The 13,888-nt window shown below is 52.2% G+C and overlaps 1 protein-coding gene across 4 annotated transcripts in view; it reads left to right on the top strand.

The window, feature by feature from the left end:
• The window catches only part of LRRC7 (leucine rich repeat containing 7), a 380,755-nt gene that overhangs the window by 229,333 nt on the left and 137,534 nt on the right, over positions 1-13,888 (top strand). The window lies entirely within an intron of this gene.

Below are 13,888 nucleotides of genomic sequence, written 5' to 3'. Positions count from 1 at the left end.
TAATCTATTCAGTGCCTGCAGATACCTCAGTCTCTTCTCAGAGAATTCAGAGTAGCAGCCGTGTTAGTCTGTATTCGCAAAAAGAAAAGGAGTACTTGTGGCACCTTAGAGACTAACAAATTTATTAGAGCATAAGCTTTCGTGAGCTACAGCTCACTTCATCGGATGCATTCCGATGCATCCGATGAAGTGAGCTGTAGCTCACGAAAGCTTATGCTCTAATAAATTTGTTAGTCTCTAAGGTGCCACAAGTACTCCTTTTCTTTTTTCTCAGAGAATGTCTTTCAGATGCAATCAGATGGTCTTTATATGAACACCCTTTACACCTCCCCAAGAGTTAAGTCTATAAATCAGCCTCTCCACTTCAGCTGGGGCATGATGAATGCATGTGTTGCAGATGTTCCAGTGAGAGGAGTGGAGTTTCATTCCCAATTGTTTCATCCAGGGATATTGAATGGTATGTGCAGGAAAGAGAATTTCAGCTGACAGTTCTAAAATGGAACTGAAAACAGGAATGGAAACTGGGACTTTGAGACTGTTTCCTCCTCTGTACCTCAGGCCAATCCATCTCTCTCACACTGCAATAGCTCTGAGAGATAAATGTAACTGAAGGCTCTAGAAACTTGAATGAGTCTGTTGTGGGGGCTGTGTGAGAGACAATGAGGAGTGATGATGGTGTTCCAGAGATGGGAAGCTACCCTCTGCCCCACTTCTTTACTAGGCCCAACAATCCTAGGAACAGCTAGCCAGTTGCAAAGCTGTGTTACTTAGCAATAAGAATTTCCTGCTTGGACAGGAAACACTGGATGTGGTTTATTTAGGTCGCAACTTTATTCTTAAATGTCTGTGGGTATCTGCAGATAAAAGTGTACAGTGCAGGTAATTCTATAATTATTTCACTATATAAATATATATAGTGGCTTCTGTCAGGCCTCCCCCTTACCCAGCCAACCTGCTGCTGGGACCTCACCATCTCCCCACTTTGTATGAAGGTTAAAGGAGGGCTAACAAGGAGTGCGGCTTTAGCTCTCCGAGTTCACCTGTTTCTGCTCTTTCAAAGAATATCTCTTCAAATCCTTTACTAATTCATTTTATTTAATCACTGTATTCCTTCATTACAGAGTATGTGCACTACCCCGTGTTTATACAATGAGTTGTGACATCATAGCCTAACTCCCCTTTCATGTTTGCCCCAACTAAGTTCCCCTGAACCTGTGTGGGGAAGGCGAAAAAAACCCTGCTTCACCTTGGCCACTCAGGTGAGAGAAAAATTCCTTCCCAGTCCTCTGAGAAAGGAGCGACTAGTGCAGTGCCCACAGTGGATCCTGACAAAACCCAGTATTTAACCACTTTCACGGGAGGGAGGGTGGGTGCTGCTCTAGATAAAAGATGGCTTTTCCTGTATGGGTATGGACCTATATAGTCTCCCCTCTCTTCTGGTCATCTGGGGGTTGGGTCAGCGTCCCTACACTAACCTGGTCTGTAGCTCTCAAGCCCTTAAAAGGCACACACTTTTTCCAACAAGCAAGACCACAGCCACCACTGCTTAATGTACAAGGAGGTCATTTGTGCTAACAGGACTCTACTAGGAAACTAATTAACCTTACTGCTTAGATTAGGTTCTAAGTCAAAACCAAATTGGCAGCTATGAGACCAAATACTCTGTATACGTTTTTAGAAACATTCAGTAGAAACTACCAGTTTATCTCGAGATAAATTATGTCCAAACTTGCTGAGCTAGTCTTCCATTTTTACCAAATAATGCATTTCACATACTTAAGAATGTGAGAATTGCCATACCAATGGCCTACTTAGTCCTTATCCTGTTTCTGATAGTGGCCAGTATTGGGTGTTTCAGAGTAAAATGTAAAATCCCTATTAATGAACAACTATCCAGTAAGATGCAGTCATAGTTCAGAGCTCTCTGCACCTTTTCCTTGGTCTTTCCAAGTGCTCCTCCTTCAGCAATCAGCCTTTTACCTATGCTTGGGAGGACTCCTGCAGTTTTCCCACTCTTAGACCACGGCCAGGACTACAGTACCCTGTGTGCCACCTGTAATTCCTCAGCAAGCCTGACTGCATCTGGTACCTGAAAGTCTTCGCTAAAGGAGCTGTGACCCATGGTGAATAGAGTGACCCAAAACTATTGTTTAATCTCAACAGTAGGGACAAAGCATAACAAGAGAAAAGGGTTGTTTTTTAACACAATAAAAGATTTAAACACATATCTGTCTTACTTTTAAGCTTATGCAGGCATAGCTAATCTCAAGCATAGCTAATCACAGACACCCCTACCTCTGAGGAGTGGGCTTCAGACTGCTCCCCAGCAGTTTCTGCCTCACTCTTTGCCTGTTCTTCAGGGGCTGCCCCTTTATGTACCCCAGAGTTTTGTTTCACATTTTCCCACCTGGATTCCTCCTCCTGTAGCTCAGCATGGTCCGAGGTAAAACTTAAAAAATGAGTGACACCTTACATTCTCCTTTCTTCTTATGTGGCATCTCTGTTACTGGAGGTTTGCAACCATAGTAGACATTCTGTACAATCTGCTAATCTCTTTATGACAAATAATCCTTTTGATCCACCTAGGATTCCACATTGTCCACCCAAGATTTTCTTTTTCTTCTTCAAGTTCTTGCTCGTGTCAGTTCCATTCTAGGTGTGCATGTGCCCACATGCGGCGTTGTCGGAGATTTTTGCCTTAGTGCTATCCGTAGGGCCGGCTGTGGCGCCCCCTTGAGTGCTGCGCTCATGCATCGGTTAATTAGGCACCGCCGGCCCTATGCCCTCTCACTTCCTTCTTTCTGCCCATTGTAGTTAGTTGGAGCTCCTTTCCTTGCGTAGCAAGGGCTAGCGGTTTCGTCTCTTCTGACTTCGAGCCTTAGGGCCTCGTAAATAGTTGTTTATAGTAGTTAGTGTTAAGTAGATGTTAAGTGTGGTTAGGAGTTAGAAGTTAAAGTCCCAGCAGAGACTTTGCCCCAGGCGGGGCATGCCCCGGTCTCTGAGGTTTAAGCCCTGTGTGGACTGTAACAGGCCTATGCCTGTAAGTGACCCCCACAGCAGCTGCCTCAAGTGCTTGGAAGAAATCACATGTGAAGGACAAGTGTCGTATTTGTAAAAATTTCCAACCCAGGACTCAGAAAGAGCGGGATATTCATTTGCGGGCTCTCCTCATGGAGGCTGCCATTAGTCCAGCTTCCGAGCCGTCCCACCAAGACTTGCCTAGTATGTTGGCCTCGGGCACAGCACCCCTGTCGCTGGTGCCCAGAAGGAAAATGAAGAAGCACTGCTCCCCGGCACAGAACAAGAAAGGCCATGCGGCATCAGGCAAAAGACCTAGTTCAGGCCTCCCTGCCACTCTGGAGGCAGGTGGACGTGCCTCCACGGTTGGGGCCCTTAGCCGCTTAAAGGATCCACCACCGACTCCCAGGAGTGTTAGGGACCCAAACTTCTGGCAGCATCGATGCCTTACCAAGCTCCCCTGGTTCTGAGAGAGCAGAGGCCTCCTCCCTCATGTGCCGCAGGAAACAGCAAAGGCTCCCTATTAGGGCAAGGCAGCTGCTAAGACCCCTCAAGGGGCAGTGGAGCACCACCGATCTCCCGAGACAAGGCAGTGCTCTCCATCTTGGTGCTGCAGATCTCTGACATCACAGCCCAGATCCTCTGGGGCTTACCCTCAGTCACCAGCATTGTGATTGCAGTCCCCGCCATCTTGACGCGGATCGCCAAGGAGGAGGTGCCAGTCTCGGTACTACCAGCTCCATTCACCCTCCCACCAGTCGTCATCTTGGTGCAGATCTCGATCCCCTGCCCTGTGGGAGCACTCCCCGTTGTGATTCCAGTCAACCTTTCCACTGGTCCCCTCGATACCGACCCCGATCCTCCCACTGCAAACACTGGTCACCAGCATCGACGCTCAGCAGGCAGTCACAGGGGTTGATTGTCCTGCCATGGTCACCGGAAAGGGATTCATCTGGCACGGAAAAGCAGTTCATCCCCTTGCCAAGACCCCATTGGTGTGATTGGGCATCTGAGGATGCACCAAAATTCACAATGCTGCCTTGGCAGCACGGCCAGTGCAGTGGCCATATTGGAGTGCATGGGCATGCCGGTGATGATGATGTCCCCTTCGCATTGCTCATCTGCTGCCACCTCAGAGCAACAGCTGGTGTTACTGGTGGCACCGGATTCGGTGCATTAGACCCACTCAGAGGTCGTGGTAGAGGAGATAGTGTCCACCCCAAAACTCCCACTGGGGTTGATGCCTCCCCCGGCGGTACAGTCATTGTCATCATCCCCAGATGAGGCAGTCGCGGGATCCTCCTGGGCTAGTCCGCCCGACAATTTTAAAGCATACCAGGCCCTGCTTTGATGGGTGGCCAAGAACTTGGGCCTAGAGGTGGAGGAGATGGCCAAGCAGGCAGACACCTTGTTCAATGTCCTCTCAGCTGCTACCCTGGCACGTGTTGCACTACCAATGCATGACGGGGTCCTGAAAATTGCCAAGACCCTCTGGCAAACCCCGTTGTCCATCCATCCCACCTCCAAAAGGGCCAAAAAGAAGTACTTCATCCCAACCAAGGTGTTCGAGAACCTTTATACCCACCCACCTCCGGGCTTGCTGGTTGTCTCTGCAGCCAACAAAAAGGACAAGCAGGGGCACAGTAGTTCAACTCCCAAAAACAAAGAGGACAAAAGACAAGATCTTTTGGGGAGAAAAATTTATTCAGCAGCCAGCCTGCAATTCTGGGTGGCAAACCATCAGGCCCTCTTGGGCAGGTACAATTTTATCTTATGTGACTCCCTTCGTAAGTTCAAGGAGTCCCTCCCTCAGGATCTGGCCCATGAATTCAGCACCCTGGTGGAAGAGGGCACCACGGTGGCTAGGAGCTCCCTCCAGATCGTGTGGGACTCGGCAGCTAGGGTGATCACTTTGGCGGTGGTCATGAGGCCCAGCTCTTGGCTTCAGACCACCAGCCTGTCCCAAGAGATGCAGACCTCTATGCAGGACCTCCTATTCGATGGGAATGCTCTCTTTTTGGAGCAGACTGATGTGAGGCTGCATGGGTTAAAGGACTTGGGCCACCCTTTGCTTGCTGGGCATGCATATGCTGCAGTCTGCATGGAAGCAGTTCTGACTGCCCCCGCCACCAAGGCCTTGTCAGCCTTGTCAGGGGTCTGCAAGGAGAAGGGATAGAAATATGAGCTTCAGTTGTCACTGCCATTCCTTCACCCGCACAACCCGGCCCGGCAAAACATCCTAGCGGCCAGAAGTGCTCATTTTGAAGGTATGCTCAAGAGTGACACCCCAGTCAATTCCCTGGATCCATTTTGTTCTTTCCTCGACTGTCTTTGTCCCCACCGTTCGGCCTGGTCGTGGGTCACTTTGGACTGCTGGGTGATGGACATAGTATCTCGGGGTTATACCCTGAAATTTTTGACCTCCCCACCTTCCCCATCCTTCTTCAGGGTTCCTTCTCATGAGTAACTCCTTGTCCAAGAGGTCGAGAACTTCCTGCACCTGGAGGCAGTGGAGGAGGTCCCTCGGAACATTAAGGGAAAAGGGTTCTATTCCCTCTACTTCCTAATCCCGAAGGCAAAAGGGAGCCTCATGCCCATTCTGGACCTGTGTCACCTCAACAAGTCTCTCAGAAAGTTTAAAGTTTCGCATGGTTCCCCTGGCCTCCATCATCCCCTCCCTGGATCCGGTACACTGCCCTTGACTTGAAGGATGCTTAATTCCATATTCCAAGGTCACAGATGTTTCCTGGCGGATGCCATTTTCAATTCACAGTGCTGCCTTTTGGCCTCTCATCAGTCCTGAGGGCGTTCACAAAATGTATGGCACCAGTGGCTGCTTACCTGAAATGTCTGGCTCATCAAAGGCAGGTCTCAGGCGCAAGTGCAGAGGAGCCTCGATCTGGTGCATTGCACCTGCTGAGACCTGGGACTGTTAATAAACAAGAAAAAATCCACCTTCAATGCTGGTCTAGCTAATAGAATTCACTGGAGCAGTTCTCGACTCCACACAAGCGAGAGTCTTCCTTCCGGAAGTGTGGTTTTAGGCCATGTTGGACCTGATCTCCTATTTAAAGAATGACCTGCTCACCATGACTCACTCCTGCCTGTGGTGATTGGGCCACATGGCCACGTGTACATACATGGTCAGCCATGATCAGCTCCATCTCTGGCCTCTGTAAGCATGGCTACATCCTCAACAGGCACTACCTAGACCAGGTAATCAGGGTGCTGGACCACATCAGGTCATTCCTGGATTGGTGGTTGGACCCCAGGTTGGTGTTGGAGGGAGTCCCGTTCGCAACCCTGTCTCCATCACTGACCCTGGTCTCTGATGCTTCGGACCTGATCTGGGGAGGTCACCTGGGCAAGATAAGCACCCAGGGATGCTGATTGTGGGACGATCTGGCCCTCCACAGAGCGATTCGCTGGGTCTGTCAGGCTTTCTTGTCCCTTCTGAAGGGCAAGGTGGTTCAGATCCTGATAGACAATATTACCGCAATGTATTACATCAACAGGCAAGGCAGTGCCAAGTCTTTGGCCCTTTGTCAAGAAGCTCTCTTCCTTTGGATTTTTTTATGTGTGACATGCCATTAATCTGATACCTGCACACCTGCCTGAAATCAGGAATGTCTTAGAAGATCACCTCAGCAGGACTTTCTCATCTCACCACGAGTGGTCGCTCCATCTGAGGCAGGTAGCATAATCTTCCAGAGGTGAGGACCCCCAGGTGGACCTATTCGTGTGCAAACAGAACAGAAAATGCCATGTGTTCTGTTCAATCCAGGGGATGGACAGGTGCTCCCTATCAGATGCCTTTCTCATTCCGTGGTCGGGGGTGCTGATGTATGTCTTCCCGCCAGTGCTGTTGATTCACAGGGTCCTTGTGAAGATCAAGCAAGACAGAGAGAGAATTATCCTAATAGCCCCTGCGTGGCCTTGCCAGCACTGGTTTGGCATGTTGCTGAGCTTTTCAGTGACCGTCCCACTGCAGCTGCCCCTCTGGCTGGATCTGCTGTCCTAGAACCACAGCAGCCTTCTGCACTCGAACCTGATGGCACTGCACTTGACAGCTGGGATCCTGCATGGTTAAGCATAGACGAACAGGCATGCTTGGCCCATGTTCAGCAGGTCTTGTTGGGTAGCAGAAAACCCTCCACCAGAGTGGTTTACCTGGCCAAATGGAAAAGGTTCACGTCCTGAGCCTAGAACAGCATATTCAGGCTGAGCAGGCCCTGCTGCAGGATATCCTGGATTATCTGCCGCACCTCAAACTCCATGGTTTTTCCCTGTCTTCAATCAAGGTCCAGCTGGCTGCTATCTCGACTTTCCATCCTCCGGTCCAAGGCAGGTTGATCTTCACTTATGACATGATGGCACAGTTTTTGAAAGGTCAGGAGCATCTCTACCCAGGATCCCGTCCCTCCCTGGGAACTGAATCTCGTGCTGTCGTGGCTCATGGGGCTTCCTGCTCTCTCCTGGAAGGTTTCATTCCTAGTCACAATAACGTCAGCCCACAGGGAGTCCGAGATCAGGGCATTTACTTCGGAGCCACCCTATATGGTCTTGTACAAGGATAAGGTCCATCTGCGACCACATCCAGTGTTTCCTCCCAAGGTCATTTTCCAGTTTCATACTGGCCATGACATACTTACCCGTCTTTCCAGGCTTATGCATCAGATGAGGAGTGCAGGCTACACATCCTGGATGTCAGGAGGACACTTCAATATAGATAGAACAAAGCTATATTGTAAGTCAGTGCAGTTGTTCATTGTGGTGGCAGACAGAATGAAAGGTCTCCCAGTGTCTGCTCAGAGGATTTCATCCTGGATCACAGCCTGCATCTGCTACTGCTATGAGCTGGTGAAGTGTCTCCGCTGACCATTGTGATGGCACACTTGACCTAGGCACAAGCGTCATCTACGGCCTTCCTGGCACAGGTGCCAATCCAAGAGAACTGTAGGGCTGCTACCTGATCATCTCTCCAAACGTTTGTCTCTCATTATACACTTGCCCAGCAAGCTCGAGATGATGCTGGCTTTGGCAGAGCAGTGCTGCAAGTTGCAAGACTGTGAACTCTGAGCCCATCTCCATTGATACTGCTTGTGAGTCACTTAAAATGGAATCGACATGAGCAAGCACTCAAAGAAAAAATGGTTACCTACCTTTCGTAACTGTTGTTCTTTGAGAAGTGTTGCTCATGTCCATTCCATTACCTGCCCTCCTGCCCCTCTGTCAGAGTTGCCGGCAAGAAGGAACGGGCTGGTGGTGCCTGATATAGCGACACATGAGCGCGTCACTCAAGGGTGCACCACAGCCAGCCCTACAGATACCCCTAAGGCAAAAATCTCTGATGACCGCATACATGGGTGTGTGCACACCTAGAGTGGAATGGACATGAGCAACACATCTTGAAGACCAACAGTTAAGAATGGTAGGTAACTATTTTTTCTGCCTTGTTCTTCTTATATCAATTGTCTCTTCCAGTGCCCATAAACATGGCTTGCACTGAATCTCTTAAAAGGTGCCCTGAACTCAAATCTTTCTTTTCATAGTTTTCATTCATCTGGCAAGCATTTGCTGAGTTTCTATTATCTCCAATACTTTTTTGTTGGTTACTTGGGTCTATCCATGATACTTTCAGAATTCTTCTCTAATACCATAATTCGAAGGATTGTCATTTCTTTTTTTCAGTTGTTGGAATGTCCATGTTTCATATCTGTATTTTAATAATGACCAAACGTAAGTTCTTCTTTGAGTGATTGCTCATGTGTATTCCACAATAGGTGTGCGTGCTCGCCACGTGCACTGGTGCCAGAAGTTTTCCCCTAGCAGTACCCGTAGTGGGGGAGCACCCCAGCGACCCCTGGAGTGGCACCTCCAAGTCGCGGTATAAGGGGAGCTGCGCGCTCCCCTAAACCCTCAGTTCCTTCTTGCCGCCAGTGAAGGTGCATTGGAACTACTCTGCTCTAGCTTTGCTGTAGCTCATCCCCAGAACTGTTCGTTCATTCAGTGTTGGTACCCGTAGTTAGTTAGCTGTTTAGTTAGTTCAGTTAATCAGAGAGCCTGGGCCGGGGTATGCCCCGCGCCCCAGGTTTTAAGTCATGCGGCACTTGTAGGCCATCTATGCCAAGGAGTGACTTGCATGCAAACTGTCTGCGCTGTTTGGGAGAAACCCATATCAGCGATCATTGCAAAATTTGCAAGTCGTTTAAGCCTCAGACCAAGAGAGAGAGGGACATTAGACTCCGGGCCATTCTAATGGAGTCAGCGCTGACCCCGACTCCGGCACACCTCTCCGAGTTGGCACCAGGCACTGCAATGTCAGTGCACTGTGACATTCCGGTGCCATCGACCAGTTGGCACCATTCCCTGTCCTCAGAGCATGCCAAGAAGGCCAGGAAGATGCCTTCTTCCCAGCTGCACCAAAGGAAACCCAGGACAGTGGCTAGACCCATGTCAGGCAGTCCTCTATCCCCATCAGCCTCCAGGCCTCAGAATCTCGTAGAGCGGATTAGCCCGGCCCCTTTGGAGCAGACCTCCCTGGATGTCTGGATGCCATCCACACCGGAGGCCCTGCAGGCGGCCCGGGACGTTATGTCCATGCTGGTACCAGGAGCACTGCTGATGTTGGCCCCATGCTCCAGGGGCAAACCACCGCTGGGATCTCCACAGTCACCCGCAGCTTGGTACCGGTCTCGGTCCAGGGAACATTCCCAACGCCGTTTGCTGCCCAGCAACCGTTCAGGGCAAAGTCCACTTGGATCACCTCGACTCCCACCAGACTATCTGGTTGGGTTCCGTCAGACCGAGACTCTCGGCACCGCTCCACCTCAAGGAGCGAATACTGATGGGACCGAGGCAGGCGTCGCCAAAGGTCCTTGTCTTGGAGGGGTTATTGCAGCCGGCCATGGCATGGAAGTCGACGACGTTCCCGCTCAGAATCCTGCTCCAAGACTCCGCCAAGGCATCACCTCTGCAACTCCGGGCATCGATCGCTGACGTCTCACCATTGCGGGTCCGCCAGTCGGAGCCGATCACAGAGCAGCTCTTACCAACGGTAGCAGTCCTCCATGTCAGGATTGCAGTCCCGTGGTCAGCGTTGCTCCCAGCACCACCACTCCTCCTGGTCCGGGGACAGCAGCAGGATGTACGTCAGCCCGGTCTCCATTTGTAGACATCCATCGGTGGGCCAGGCAAGCCAGGCCGAACAGCAGGCCCTGCCAGTGCCACAGTAGGTGCAGTGGCACCGGGCGCCGTGGCCGGCCCAATGGTACCAGTGGGCACCGTGGCCCCTGATGCAGCCCCCAATGGGGGCTCACTTGGTGGCCGGAGCCTCGGAAGCACCGTTGGCCTCCCTCTCCTGACCTCCAAGGAAGGAGTTGGTGGGACATGCATCCTCGGCATCATGCCCAGAGACCTACCAGGCGGTGGACCCTCTAGTGCCAGCAGACACCCGGAGTACCGCACGAGCCTCCTGGCACTCCCAGGATGAGGCGATTATGGCCCCGCCCCCTATGTCCTGCAGGAGGACTTTAGGGCCCACGAAGAACTCTTTAAAAAGGTGGCATCAAGCCTCCACCTCCAGGCAGAGGAGATGGAGGAGCCCTCGGACTCCCTGTTTAATGTGCTGTCCTCTTCGGCACCAGGCAGGGTAGCCTTGCCTCTCCGTGAAGGGGTGGCAAAAATTTCAAATGGCAAACACCAGCCTCCTTGGCCCCCATCTCTAAGAGGGCAGAAAGCAAGTACTTTGTACCTGCCAAGGGACACGAGTACTTATAAACTCACCCGGCGCCCAACTCCGTGATGGTCACGTCGGTCAACCACAGGGAATGGCAGGGCCAGCCAGCCCCTACCCCGAAAAATAAAGATTCACGGAGGCTGGACTCTTTTGGAAGAAAAATGTATTTGTCCTCGAGCTTCCAGTTACGAGTGGCAAACTACTAGGCTCTCCTGGGCTAGTATGAGTTCAATCTGTGGTGCTCCCTGCCCAAGTTCGAGGACTCCCTCCAGGAGCATGATAGGAAGGAGTTCAAATCACTGGTGGAGGAGGGTACAGCAGCTGCCAGGGCTTTGGATGCAGCGGACACAGCCGTGCGGTCTATGACCTCCGCGGTGTCCATGAGAAGGGCGTCATGGCTCCTCCTCTCTGGGCTGTCCAGTGAGGCGCAGACCTCCATGCAGGACCTCCCATTTGACGGCAAAGTTCTGCTTGCGGAACAAACGGATACAAGGCTGCATGGCATGAAAGACTCCCTCCTGAACCTGCAGACTCTGGGTCTCTATGTTCCAGCTCCTGCTAAATCTAAGTTCAAGCTGCAGCAGACTCCCGCTCAGGCCACGCACCCGAAATTCGAGGCCACCCATAAGAAGTCATGGGACTATAAAAGGCATCCTCAGAGGCAGTCTCGGCCTGCCCCCCAATGTGGGTCCTCCAAGGGCAAGCAGGTGGAGAAAAAACATTTTTGACGGGATGCTCGGGGGTGCTCTGCCAGTTCTCATCAGGGATCCACCCTCAATAAAGCTTCCCTTCTCTAACTAGTTGTGTGCTTTCCTCCCAGAGTGGTCGCGGTTGACCTCGGACCGATGGGCCCTCAGCAGCATCTCCCGGGGCTACACCCTCCAGTTTACTTCCTTCCCGCCCAATCATCCCCCACCCCTGACCTCCTGGGGGAACCCTCGCACGAAGCTCTGCTCAAGCAGGAGGTGGAGCAGCTCCTGGGCCTAGGAGTACTGGAAGTGGTGCCCAGGGAGTTCAAAGGCAAGGGGTACTACTCCCGCTATTTCCTTATCCCGAAGACCAAAGCAGGACTCAGGCCCATCCTGGACCTGCGAGGTCTGAACTAGTACATGGTGAAGCTCAAGTTCCACATGGTCTCCCTGGCCTCTATCATCCCCTCCCTGGACTGGTACGCTGCCCTCGATCTGCAGGACACGTACTTCCACATTCATTTATTTGAGGAGCACAGACGCTTCCTCCGTTCTGTGGTGGGGCAGAATCACTATCAATTTACAGTCCTACTGTTTGGCCTGACCACTGCCCCCCAGGTATTTACAAAATGTATGTCAGTGGTAGTGGCCTACCTCAGGTTCTGGAGGGTCCAGATCGTTCCCTGTCTGGATGATTGGCTGGTCAAGGGCAGCTCCCGGTCACAGGTGAGAGAACACATGATGCTCCTCCTGTCTACGTGCACCGCTTTGGGCCTGTTGGTTAACAACACCAAGTCCATATTAGTCCCAGTTCAATGCATAGCGTTTATTGGGGCGCTCCTGGACACCTTGTCGACCAGAGCCTCCCTTCCACCAGACAGGTTTGAGACCCTGAAGGGGCTCATCAACACAGTCACAAGGTTCCTGGTGACAACAACCAGATCGTGCCTCCAGCTCTTAGGTCACATATTGGCATGCATGTATGTGGTCCATCATGCCAGACTCAGGATGAGGCCCCTCCACCTCTGGTTGGCCTCAGAGTTCTCCCAGGCCAGGGACAGGATGGACAAAGTCCTCACCGTACCCGACTCAGTGATCGCCTCCCTATGGTAATGGTCCGCCCCAAGCAACATGCTCCAAGGGGTCCCGTTCAGGGACAGGTCCCCGTCGCTGGAACTGGTGTCCGTTGCGTCAGACCTGGGTTGGGGGGGCCCATGTAGGGAACATTCAGACCCAAGGCCTGTGGTAAGCTCGAGATCTGACACTACACATAAACGTCAAGGAACTCAGGGCAGCATGGCTGGCGTGCGTGGCTTTTCGCTCACAGAGTGGTCAGGGTCCTCATGGACAACACGGCCTCGATGTTCTATATCAACAGGCAAGGTGGGGCCCACTCCTCTGCCCTCTGCCGCAAAGCCCTCAGGCTGTGGGATTTCTTTATAGCTCACGACATCTGCCTAAAGGCCTTCCATCTACCGGGCGCCCAGAACATGTGGGCGGATTGCTTGAGCAGGGACTTCTCCTTTCAACATGAGTAGTCTCTCCACCCGGAAGTGGCTCACAGGCTTTTCTGAGTATAGGGGACTCCCCAGGTGGACCTGTTTGCGACTTGGCAGAACCAGCACTGTCCCCAGGGTGGGACCGGTTCTGCTCCAGGTGGGGACTGGGAAGGGGTGCTATCTCTGATGCCTTCCTCCTGTCCTGGTCAGGCCAGTTTCTCTATGCCTTCCCCGTGTTCCCACTGATCAGCAAAGTCCTGGAAAAGATAAAGACAGACAAGGCCCGGGTCCTCCTGATTGCCCTGGCGTGGCCCAGGCAACATTGGTACGGGACCCTTACGGGCCTGGTGGTTGCTCCGCTATGGCCGTTGCTGTTCCGCCCGGACCTGCTCTCCCAGGACCAAGGCCACCTTCTCCACCCCAACCTAGCATCTCTCCACCTCATGGCGTGGCTGCTCAATGGCTAGGTAGGGAGGAGAGGACGTGCTCTGAAGGGGTTCAATGCATCCTCCAAGAAAGCAGGCGGCCCTCCATGTGCCATGCCTACTTGGCGAAGTGGTCCCGGTTCTCTAGATGGGCGGGTGAATGGGGTGTTTCCACGGTGGCTGCCCCGATCCAGCTTATCCTTGACTACCTTCTCCACCTTAGAGCCCAGGGCCTGGCACTCTCGTCAGTTAAGGTGCACCTGGCGGCCATATTGGCCTTCCATCAGCCCGTGCAGGGTCACACGGTATTCTCTCATGATATGACTGGCTGGTTCCTTAAGGGGTTAGACCATCTTTTTCAATATGCTAGGCCCCTGATCCCACAGTAGGACCTGAACCTGGTGTTGGCCCGTCTCATGGGGCCCCCAGTTTGAGCCGCTAGCCACGTGCTCCTAGTCCCACCTCTCGTGGAAAGTGGCCTTACTGGTCGCGATCACGTCAGCCAGGTGGGTCTCGGAG

This window comes from Dermochelys coriacea, chromosome 8 (genome assembly GCF_009764565.3).
Source record: "Dermochelys coriacea isolate rDerCor1 chromosome 8, rDerCor1.pri.v4, whole genome shotgun sequence".
Taxonomy (NCBI): domain Eukaryota; kingdom Metazoa; phylum Chordata; order Testudines; family Dermochelyidae; genus Dermochelys; species Dermochelys coriacea.
Note: the sequence above shows the minus strand (reverse complement) of the source record. Positions and strands in the feature narration are given on the sequence as shown.